The following is an 11,881-nucleotide window of genomic DNA, read 5'->3' as shown; positions in this document are numbered from 1 at the left end:
GGCCCCTTCCCAGCTTGGAGCAGCTCCTGCTGGTGGGCACATCCTGCACTTCTACTGCTTCCAAACAGGAATCAAGGCACAGGGGAGACGGACATACAGAGAAGCCCTGGGCTAGTGCAATAAATGGGCAAATGCATGGGGGAATGTGTTAGGAATCATTTCAGCTGTCATGCCAATCCTGCCTTCTCTCCTTTTCTCCCTTCACATTTCCTGTTCTTTTCCCTCTCACATTTCCACCCCTTCCCCCTCTCGAGTCTCACAGTTTTCCTCTCATGTTTGCCTCCCACGTTTTACTCATTTTCCCCACCCTTTTCAGCTCCCTTTCCTCACGCTTTGCCTCTCACATTTCCCCAACTTCCTGCTTTTTCTTGCTTTTTTGTTCTCTCATGATTCTCACAGTTTTTCCCTCACTTATCCTGCCCTTTTCTCCCTTCATGCTTTTCTCCTTTCCTCAGTCATTTTTCTCCAAGTTGTCTCCTCATGTTTCTCACTTTTGCCCTCATGTTTCCCAGGCTTTCCCTCTTACATTTCTCCCACTTTTCCCCTCACGTTTATCATTCTTTCCCCCTCATGCTGCTTCTACTTTTCCTCTAGCATTTTCTGCCCTTTTTTCACTCCTGTTTTCTGCCACTTTTCCCATCCAACTTCCCACCCTTTTTTCCCCCCTAATGTTTCCTGCCTTTTTCTGCCCTCTGGTTTCTCCCTCTTTTCCCCTCAGGATTCTCACAATGTTCCCCTCACATTTGCTGCCTGTTTCTCTCTCTCTGCCAGTAATTTTCTCACTCTCTTCCCCTCACATTTCCCTCCATTTTTTCCTCTATGTTTTTCAGCCTTCCCTGATCATGTTTCTTAGAATTTTCCCATCATATGTCCTGCCTTTTCCTCCTCTCACCTTCCTCTCCTACTTTCACTCACATCTTCACCATTTTCCCCTCCGTTTTCTCACCCTTTCCCACACAGGTTTCCTACCCTTTTCTTCCCTCACACTTCCCTCCTTTTTCCACTCCCATTTCTCACACTTGTCACCTCATGTTTTCTGCCTTTTTCCCCCTCACATTTCTTAACCCACTGCTTCCTGTCAGTGACTCTTCCTCTTCAGTAGTTGATGAGCTTCTTTTCTTCTTTCCTGCAATCCCCTCCTCCAAAGAATGGGTGCCAGAGCAGCGCTCCAAGAAGCCCCTGCCCGTGTGTCTGCTGAACAGAATGGCTGTGCTCGACTTGAACAATCTCGTGAAGAACAACCTAAACTGCAGTGGACTTTCAATTCCCTCTAGTCTTCATAGTGTTCTAAAGAAATAGGTACCCTGAGGGATACACGTCGCAGGTGCGCAGCCGCTGCACCATCCGCCTCAAGCAGATCCCATCTCCGTTTTCATCACCTCACAGTGACTGTGACTCCTGCCTGGACGAAACCACTTGTGATGCTGCTTGATGCTAATTGGAGTCCATGTGCACAAGGAGTGCTTTTAGCCCTCTTTCAAAAAAAAGAAAAAAAAAAGTTTTTATTTTAAAACATTCAATACCTGGAGTTTCGTATTTTCACCTATTTGAATTGCCTTGACATCAAAGTACTGCCAGTTGGCGTTCCAAACTGGCTGGTCTGTGTTTGTGTGCACAGAGCAAAGGTGCCAGACCGTGTCCTTTTCCCGGGTGTCCGTTAATGTCCATTTCAACAGGCACTGAAGGGGGGCTCTGCCTGCCCCACACAGGATGGCAGCCAGAGGGCTGAGGCTGCGCCTCCTAGTGAGATCAGCCGCCCTGGCAGCCCAGCCCCAGCCGCCATCTTGTGTGTGGCTCTCCAGCCCTGGCCGCCATCTTGTGTGTGGCTCCCTCAGCCCTGGCCGCCATCTTTTGCACTGACCTAGTCCAGCTCTTAAGCGAATGTGTTGCTGTTTTGTCGGCAGTCAGGGTCCGCCCCAAAGACACCAACACCAGCAGGACAGGCTACAGGGAATGGCACGGGTTTGGCTCAAAGCAGCCAGCCCTGACTTGTCACTGTCCTTTATCCATGAACACGTGCCCATATGCAGCCACAGCAAATGTCCAACAGCAGCTCCATCAGCCACTTCCTCCCGCTGGCGTTGGCAGACACGCGGCAGCTGCAGCTCCTGCACTTCTGCCTCTTCCTGGGCATCTCCCTGGCGGCCCTCCTGGGCCACGGCCTCGTCACCAGCGCCGTAGCCTGCGGCCACCACCTGCACAGCCCCATGTTCTTCTTCCTGCTCAACCTGGCCCTCAGCGACCTGGGCTCCATCTGCACCACTGTCCCCAAAGCCATGCACAATTCCCTCTGGGACACCAGGACCATCTCCTACGCAGGATGTGCTGCACTGCGGAGGATTTCGGCGAGGGAAGAATGCAATCAATCAATATGATTGGTAAAGCATTGTTCAACTTTATTGCTCATAACATCCGTTCTTATGCTTTTGCCCCAAGCATTCAGCATACTTGTCAAATTATAATTGGTTAGCATACACTACTCGTCTATACTTGATTGGCTATATCAAGCGTGAGAAGGTTCCTCCCCTTGGCATGCTGAAAACTTTGTATACGTGCTTACTGCTACGCTCTATTAAGCACAAGTTCTTTTATCTTTGGCCTGTATCCGTGCTTACTGCTGTCCCAAGGACAGCTTATCTTAGCAGCGCGTAGGCTGCTAGCACTTGGTATCGGGCCATGAGGCCTCTAATGATCCGTGGCCTTGCTCTGCTAACCATTCTTCAACAATTCCCTCTTTTTTATTTTGTGCAGCAAACGCAGGGTGTCGAGTAGTTACTGTTTCTGCTATGCGATACATCATCTGTTGCAAGCAGCAAAAAAAGCAAGATACAAAAAGTACAAGCAGTATAATAACAATCACAATATTGATTACATGTTGCAGTAGGGAGGTTATCCAAGGCCCTAGCCCGAAAGATCATAGCCAATCTGTTAAAGCCAAGCCTGTGTCTTGCTGCAAATGACTAGTGAGTTCTTACAACTTAGCTATTTGGGTATGAATTGACATGGAGTGATCTCTCTGTACTACCTTGTCAAACTGCCAGAGCAGTTGTAGGTTTTCTCTTGCCCTTAAGTCTTCAATTAAGTGTACCCCCTCTAACTCTGGCTGTCCAGTATCGATGTCGCTCTTGCAGGGTCATTAGCAGGACGGATCCATTTACTAGGTATCCATTGGGGCCCTGTGGGGGTAAGAACACAAACATAACCTCTACCCATGTACTGAACCTCTGCGGGACCTTCCCATACTCCAGTTTTGGGATCTCGGTACATGACTTTAAACAATGGCTTAGTTGCTTCCTCCTTTACTCCGCCTGAGTGGATGACCGCAGGGGGCTCCGAGTGGTCCCCCATTACACACAGATAGTTTAATACAAATAGTGTTTTTGATAGCATGGTCTGCACATCCACCTCCTCCTTATATTTTAACAGATAATCCTTGAGTGTTTGGTGGGCTCGCTCCACAATCGCCTGACCTGTTGGTGAATGTGGGATACCTGTGATGTGTGTCACACCCCACTTCTGTAAGAACCTTTGGATCCTGCTGCTCACATATGCAGGGCCATTATCTGTCTTAATCTGTTCTGGCACCCCCATCACCGCAAAGCAAGTAGTTAGGTGTCGTACCACGTGGAGAGCTTTCTCTCCCGGCTGCGCTGAAGCCCAAATAAATTTACTGAAAGTATCAATTGTAACATGCACATATTTCAATCTACCAAAGGAGGATACGTGAGTTACATCCATTTGCCAGATCTGATTGGGTCCAAGGCCCCGTGGGTTTACTCCCATCCCTAGTCCAGGCCCATGCTGACTACAGAGAGGACAGGATCTGACAATACCACGGGCATCATTCAGAGATATGCGAAACTGTTTCTTTAGGCCTCGCGCATTCTGGTGAAAAGTCTCATGAGCAATACGTGCCTGCTGAAATCCGTCTTGTGGTACTGCAACAGAAACCAACTGATCAGCTATGGCATTACCCTGACCCAAACCTTCTGACCATTTGTGGCTTCGAATATGCAAAATCGCAAAAGGAGCTGAGCGCAGCCGAACAGCTTGCCTCAGCTGCCTCAAAAGTTCCCATAACCTGTCATTCTTTATATCCTTTATCAATGCATCCTCAATCCGCAGCACCACCCCTACTACGTATCATGAGTCTGTGACAATATTTACACCCTGATCAGGCCAATTCATAATGATCCAAAGGACAGCCCTTAATTCTAGCATCTGCAATGAGTCCTCAGTAGTCGAGTCCACGTGCCCTCCTCCATCCATCCAGATCAAGGCAGAGCGTTTGCTTTGTGATGTCAGGGCACGGTTGTCACGTGGTCGTGGTGACATCACAAGGTTGCCTTGGTGCACGGAAGGCCTCAGGGGTGTCAGAGCAGCTCTTGGCCTTGCTCAGTGCAGGAACTTGGTCCTGTGCTTGAGGCTTTTGTCAGGGGGCAGCTGCTGACTGACAGGAGACTTCTTTTAGCTAGCGTTAGAGCGCAGTCTGCAAACTTGCACAGCAGTTGCCACAATGATTGGGCAACTCGCCGCTGCAGTTTTCACTGTTTATGGAGTTGCCTATTCCTGCTATTTCCTAACTAACCTGGCAGGTAAGTAGAGGTTTTCCCTGAGTGTCACCTAACCTGGTTTTTGTGTCTTCCTGCTCTTTCTTAGTGACTGAGTTCATTTGGAAACAGAAAGGCCATCCAGATGCCGCTTGGGTAAAGCTCCTGTCAACATGTTCAGCTCCAAAGGGGGTGTGTGTAGCCACGGCCGTGCGGGCAGCATTTGCAAGGGAGCCTGCAGGGGTTGCGTTCCCTCTGTTGGAGAGTCTGTGGCAGCAGAGTTTGCCAATTCCTCCCTTGCTGGGTCAAGCAGGACAACTTTGAAAATGTAGACTGGGAGGCCTTGGAAGGTCTTCTAAAAATGCTCTGGTTGTCTCCAGTTTTCTCAAAGCATCTGCTTCATTTTCCCTTGCCCACTGCAGGTCACCTGAGCCGGGTATTCAGAGGTGCTGATCCCAAGGTGAGTAAGGAAAGAACATTTGATGTTCTTGGCGTTTAAGAATTGTGCAGCAAGCTGTGAGCTTGGCCTGTGGCAGTAGAGTGTAGAGGGCCAGCTGAGTAGGCTGCAAGAAAATCCATTTCCATGTCTACAGCAGCAAGAGCAAAGGCATCACTGCCTATTTCCTAATTTTCCATTTCAGAGCTTTAAAAGAACTAAAAGATAAGTTTTGCAGAGAGAATGTGCTTCCTGATAGTAGTCAGGGGGGAATATGTAATTTGGAGCAATTTGCAGTGTCCAGTTGAATCAGCCCATTAGAATTTAGTCTGAGGGACTTAGAATCCCCTTGCTCTGCAAGTTGATGATTTGTGCTTAGTAGAGCTGGTTCTAGAGCTGAAGAGAAAGAAGGTTCTAAATGATAGGTCATGGCCTGTGTCTAACGCTCCTGTCTGTCCACAGATCCCAGAACCAAGAGCAGACTCTCCTCTGGCTTCCTCTGCTCCTGGACGAGAAGGCAAAGAGGAGCCAAATGACCACAAGGCTCCAGCTGTGGTCACACCACAGCCGCAACTTTCCAAGACGGTAAGTGCCACTTCTGGAGGGCGCTGTCTTTAGTGCGAGGCAGAGCTGCAAGTTTCTGAGCAGCCAGCTCTTGCTGTTGGTGGCTGAGGATGCCGAGTGCTGCAGTCCTGCCAGACCTAGCCATTCCCCTCAGCCAGTGACAGCTGGAAAATGGGCTTTGAGCTGCCATGTTTAGGCCCCAGCTTGCTGGGATTCTGATAGAGGCCAGCCTGGAGCAGGAAGGCTCCCTGTCTGCAGAGGAGGGAGCATGTCAAAGGCACTGTGCTCAGCCTTGGTGGATACGTAGGGGACGCTGTGGTCTGGGGACACCTGTCCCCCTCCACAGACTCGCCAAGTACCCACAGGCACAAAAAGTATTGATGTGACAACACAAGCTTTTTGGGGCGGTTTGTCCCCACGAGCTTCTTGGCTGTGCTTACCTGGGAGCATTTCAGAGACACACTGGGGACGTGGAGTTTCTGCTTCAAGTCAGGGATTTTGGTGCCTTGGTTGCCAGGTTGTTCTTTTGGTAAAATGGAAGCAGAGGTGGGCAGGGAAGCAGAAAGAAGTGGCTGAATTAATGTGAATTGTGGGCAGAAAGGTGAAAAAGCTGAGCTTGACAGCAGCTCCCAGTCACTGGCTGACAGCACCTTCCTAAGGGCTTGCATTTAAAATGGGATCTGGGGCTAATCTCTGCCAGCCACTTTTCTGACACAAACTCTTTTGTTGTCTCAGATCTCCACAGGCTCTTCTATTGAAGCTGCAGCAGCAGGAGCAGCAGTGTCACCTGAAGGGGCCTGGCCTGCCCCAGCTGAGCAGTGGAGCCTGGGCAGTTCCTTCATCTCCAGCACTGACAAAGCTGCTGCTCAGCAACAGGAGATGGAGTATGATGAGGATGACTTCCTGGGGTTCATGAGTACGTCTTGTGTCTTTCTTCTCTGAGGGACAGTGTATTGTGAGCACGTGTCAGCATAGCTGGACCCATTGATCCTCCTCATCTCAGTGCCCTTTGTGATTGTACAGCACAAGTCATTGAAGCTGCTTCTTGCCCAGAGCAGCTGCCCGTCCTGTGCCCTCAGATAAGACCTGGTGGGGCTGAGAAGAGAGCCCAGCTGACTCTCTGCCTCCCATCCCCTGTTGGCACAAAAGGGCACTGACGTGCACCTGGGTGTGTCTGCTCTCCAAGCCAATCCTGCTGTGTCCTCAGTGGGGGCACCAGCTTGGAAGGGGCTGGGTGTGGCCGTGCCTTCTTGCCATTGCTTGTCAGTGCTGGTGCCTGGGCTTTGGCAGCTTTGTGGCGGTGGCTGCCCTGGCCCTGAGGGCTGGTGTGAGCGCCGAGGCTGGAGCCTTCCTTAGCTGGGAGAGTGCCGCTGCCGGCCGGCCGCTGCAGCGCGGAGCTGCCCCGAGGCAGCAGCCCCTGCTCTGGGCCGGCTCCTGCACGGCCTGGGCTGGGCTCACAGAGGGTCAGCATCTCCTCTGGGCAGCTGTCCGTGTCCCGCCGGCACCTGAGGAGCACTGCTGTCCTTGCTGCCCTTGCCCGCTGCGGGAAGGTGGGCACGTGTGCGGGGCTGAGAGGGCGAGTGCAATGGCAGGGACTGATCCCTGCTGTCAGGGGGAGGAGAAGCAGTGTGGTTCTTCACGTGGGCCACGGGCAAGGGCGTCTTCCAGCTCAGCCTGCTCATCAAGGGTGAGGGTCCTGCTGCTGAAGGCCCCTTGGGGTTGGTTAGAGCATGAGCTGCTTGGGTTTACAAAGGGAAAGGCATTCCTTTGGGAAACTGCTGCAAGGTGGGGAAGATGCCCTCCTCTCCTGCGAATGCATCTCCCTGTGCTTTGTTTTCTGCCAAGGCATCTCTTCAAAGGACTGTAGAAAATCATTCTCTGTGCTGACCTGCTTGTACTGCAGAGCTGCCTGTCTTGTTGCAATTGTTGTTGTTGTTGTTGTTGTTACCCAGCTGGCCACAAAGGACTCAGAAGGCCAGACTGTAGAGCCCCAGCAGGGCTGCCTTTTGTATCTCTTGGATAGTGGGATGTCTGCTTTCAAGTGAGCATTTTGCATTTTGTTTCCCTCAGGGCAAATGGTGAGCACAGAAAATCCCCGGAGGAAATACACCGAAAAGGAAATTGTTGGCAGAGGGTGAGTCCAACCACAGTTGCTTCTACACAGTCATGGGGCAGCTGATTTGCTGCTGGAATATCTGTCAAGTGTGAAGTCAGGCAAGCTGCAAACATATTCAGACACGCGGGTTAGTCTGCCCCATCTCTCAGTACCGGCCAGAATTTGGAAGTGTGGTCAGAAGGCATTATCAAAGACACTTCTATTTCATTGCCAGAAACAGCAACCTACCCCCTATCATAGCAGTCAGATAACACTTCTCAGGAGCATTTCTTCCCAAGAGTTTGCTGAAGGAAATAGTCTGTGGTGAGGATAAAAACCGCCCAGTTTAGAAACTGAAATCCACGATGAAAGAATCACCTGGCCTTTGGAGCTGAGGCACTAAACCCCAATGCTTCAGAAACAGGCCCAGTGCCCATGCACTGGAGAGGAACATGCATCATCTGCCTTCTGGCAGTGCCCTCCTGCATGCTGCAGGTTGGAGGCATTTCCAGCAGACATCTCCTGTCTGGGCTGGCTTTCACTCCAAGGTCTAAATGGCTTCTCCTTTCTTTGCTGCTGTTTTGTTTCTAGGGCTTTTGGAGAGGTTTGCAGAGCCATCGACACTGCCACGGGCGGAGAGGTAAATGTCAAGAGCCCCTGCAGATTCTGCTGCTCTCCAGGGCTTTCCTGTCTCGTGTCAGCTGCGGCTGCAGCTGTGGCTAGAGCTGTGCTGCAAAGGCACAAGAAGCACAGACTGGTGCCAGCCTGCCAACTGCATTTGGGGCAGTCTTTGTCCTGCTCAGCTGCCAGAAGGAAGGCAAGGAGGGCAGCGGTTCCTTTCAGAGAAGGATGCTCTCCCTGGCTCTCAGATGCTCCAACAAAGGAGCATCTCACTGCTCTCTGGGGCTACGGCTTCAGAGTCCTGAATTCTCATTTCTGGCTGCCAGCAAATACATCTGAATGTTCCTGGCAGTTCCTTAGCCACCTGCAGTGCTGCACTTGGGAACTGCACGTAGGGAGAGATCTGCAAGGTGTCCCTAAAAGCCCTAAGCCCTGCCTATAGCCCGAGATGTATCCACAGAGTACCAAGTCACGCATTACTTCTTCTCAAGTACAGACAGACAGAGAGTGTGCTCAGAGCTTTGGGGGGGTGAGAGTTGACACACCATTGCTAACAAGTGGACAAGGCAAAATGTGGTCAGTGGCCACGTGTCCTGGATCTGGCCCCCAAAGGAGCAGAGAAATGGGCTGTAGGAATGTCACTTCCTAATTACTCCTTTGTCTAATTACAAGGCACTTTGGCACGGCTTGGCGGTGTCATTGCAAAATCTCTCTCCCCATGTGTGTTTTGGTCTCATTCCTCCAACTTCTAAAGTTACTGATTTTCAATGTCATTCTAGGTGGCTATCAAGAAAATCTATCTTCGGGGACCGAGCGAGATGGACGATATTGTTACTGAAATCACGGTCATGAAGAGGAATATGAGTCCCCATCTTGTCCATTATTTAGACGGGTGAGTGGTCATGGTCTCATCCCATGAAGGTTTGTTTACATAGTAAAAGTATGCAAGGTTAAAACCCCACTTTGGACACTAGCAGAAAAGAAAGCTGTTAATTATTGCTTCATTATTATTTCTCTACTCATCTCCAATGGATGGGAAGAGAGTGCAGTTTATCTCCGTGAGTCATCCCTGGCTTTCCAACACATAGTTGAAAAATTGTTCAAAAACCTGCATCAACTCTACCATAAGAAGTCAGTACCCTGTAAGTTGGCTGCCTCCATGTTGTCTCAGGATGGATTTTTTAAGGTTTCTTCAATGCTGATGAAGCATGCTAGGGAGGATTTCCCTTGGATTGTTGCCCCTCTTTTCCAGGGCTGGCCATGCCAGGAACACTAGGTGCTTCTTTCCAGAAATACCACGCGGGACAGGTTTTTCATCTTGGCTGTTACTAAACTGCACTTTTTGATTGCTGGCCATCAGAGACATCTCCTTTTGACAGATGTGCTGTTCTCCTTGAGACTGCACAGACTGCAAACAACCCACAGCCCGGAGGGAATGTCTTTAATTCTTTTAATTCTGTCCTTGTCACAAAGCAACCCGGAAACAAGAATCAAGCAAAGGAGCCAACGAATGCATGTTCATCTGCATGGCCTTGTTCCCTTCTTTCAGCTACCTTGTGCATGAAGAACTGTGGCTGGTGATGGAGTACATGGATGGAGGCAGTCTTTACGACACAATCCAAAAGACTCGCCTGACAGAAGACGAGATTGCCATCATCAGTCGGGAGGTCAGTCGGGGATCCCAGCTGTGCTTCCCAGAGCTTGGGCAGGATTGTCTGGGAAAGGGGCTCAGAGCAGGAGCGATTCCGTGAGCCAGGCTTTGTTTCTGTGTGGCTGATATGCTCTGGGCAAGCAAGAGCCTCTCAAATGAACTGCCTGCCAGTGCCCCTGCACTCACTGGACTCTGTTCTTGTCCTCTTGTCTCCTGCTGTTGCATTTTCACTCTGGCTCTTGTATTTGCTCTTCTCCATCTTGCCTCTCTAAACTTTGGTCTGTTGGCACTGCATTCCTTGCCTGTAAAAGCAAAGGTGCTGATGGTGGGAGCATTTGAAAGGAACAGCAAAGAAGAAAGAGAGACTCATTTCTCTGAGTCCTCAGCTGGAAAGGTTAGCAGTGCAGCCAGAGTGCTGTGTGCTTCTGAGCACATCCACTGCAGCAGCAGTCATCCTGGCTGGTTTGCAGGGCAGAGTCTACACCAGCAGTTGCTGTTGCTCTTTGGCAAGCTGACATGCCTTTCTTTAGAAAGGTGCTGCTCTGCCTGTGTTGGAGCAGCGAGCTCTTCCCCTCAGTGGCACTGTGTTCTGCCATTACTCCTCATTCCCCTGCAGAGGGAATCTTGGAGAGCTGTTTCCTTTCTTGTGTGATGAAATCACATCACTGATATTTGCCCTCCTGTTTCTGGTTTCTCTCTCAGTGCCTGCAAGGACTGCATTTTCTCCACGCCAACCATGTGATGCACAGAGATTTGAAAAGCCTCAACATCCTTCTCAAAACGGATGGCTCTGTCAAGCTGGGTCAGTATATTCTTGGGCAGGTGCAGCGTTCCAGGGATATGTGGGCTGTGGGGCTGCTTTTGAGTGAGTGCCAGCCCCCCCAAAATGGCGCTGGTGGCAGTGCAGGGAGCCTGTTGTGAGCTGACCACGCGGTGGCAACGTGCACAGACCTATGGCAAGGCTCGAGCAGTCCACAGTGGCATTGCTCTGTGCGTGTCCCTTCCAGAGGGAGGGAGCTACATGTCTAAAGTTTGAAAAGCCCCTGCTGGAGGCAGTGTAAAAAATGTGGGGATTTCTGAAGCAGCCAGCACCATATTTCCTTGGCTAAAGTCCTGAGGAAACAAGGCAGGGACGGTTGTCCAGGAGATTCAAGAGCACATTCTCAAACTTCTACCGGGAAATTCTTTTGCGTGCTTTCCTAATTGCACAGGATTCAAATAAAAACGGTCTTTTGCTCTCTCCCCAGCTGATTTTGGCCTCTCTGCTCAACTCACCCCTGAGCAGAGTAGACGGAGATCGGTGGTCGGGACTCTTCAGTGGATGGCACCTGAAGTGAACGGTGAACCCTATGGGCCCAAAGTGGACATATGGTCTTTGGGAATCGTGGTCATTGAAATGGTGGAAGGAGAAGCTCCTGACTGGGAGGAAAATTCTGCCATGGTAAGGTGTAAATACTCTCTGATCCCGCTGTCTTTCTCCCCCATCCCACTTTGTGTGTGCCACTGGACAAAATGCCATTGCCATCCGCTGGAACTACTTCCACCACAGTCCCTTTCTGAAAATGTCCCGGCAGCACATCAGCATCTGCTGGGGTTTTGGTTGCATCCGTGGGGGAACTCAAGCCTTAGCCCAGGCAAACAATCTCCCTTCTCAGGCAACACTGGGCTTTGGCTTAGAAGTCGTTCCAGCTCTTTTGGCTTTGTAGACAGCCCTAATAGCAGCAAACAAGCATCTTAGAAGTGGTGTTATCTTTCCTGAAATGAAGGAAAGTAACCCAAACCCGAGGATGTTTATAAAACAGTGGTTTGGAGAGAAGAAGTGCACCCCCATTCTTCTCACAAGGAAATTTGCCTGAAACCTTAACAAGAGGGTGTGAAGGCCACAGAGTCTCTTGTGCTTCTTGTGCGGTGCTGCTGAAACACTCAGTGACCGTCTTTCTTTCCTAACCCAAGCCGTCACCTCC

Source organism: Chamaea fasciata, unplaced genomic scaffold (assembly GCF_029207755.1).
Source record: "Chamaea fasciata isolate MVZ Bird 193981 ecotype frontalis unplaced genomic scaffold, bChaFas1.0.hap1 SCAF_63, whole genome shotgun sequence".
In the NCBI taxonomy this organism is placed as follows: Eukaryota; Metazoa; Chordata; class Aves; order Passeriformes; family Sylviidae; genus Chamaea; species Chamaea fasciata.
The sequence above is the reverse complement of the archived record's forward strand: the minus strand, read 5'-3'. Positions refer to the sequence as shown.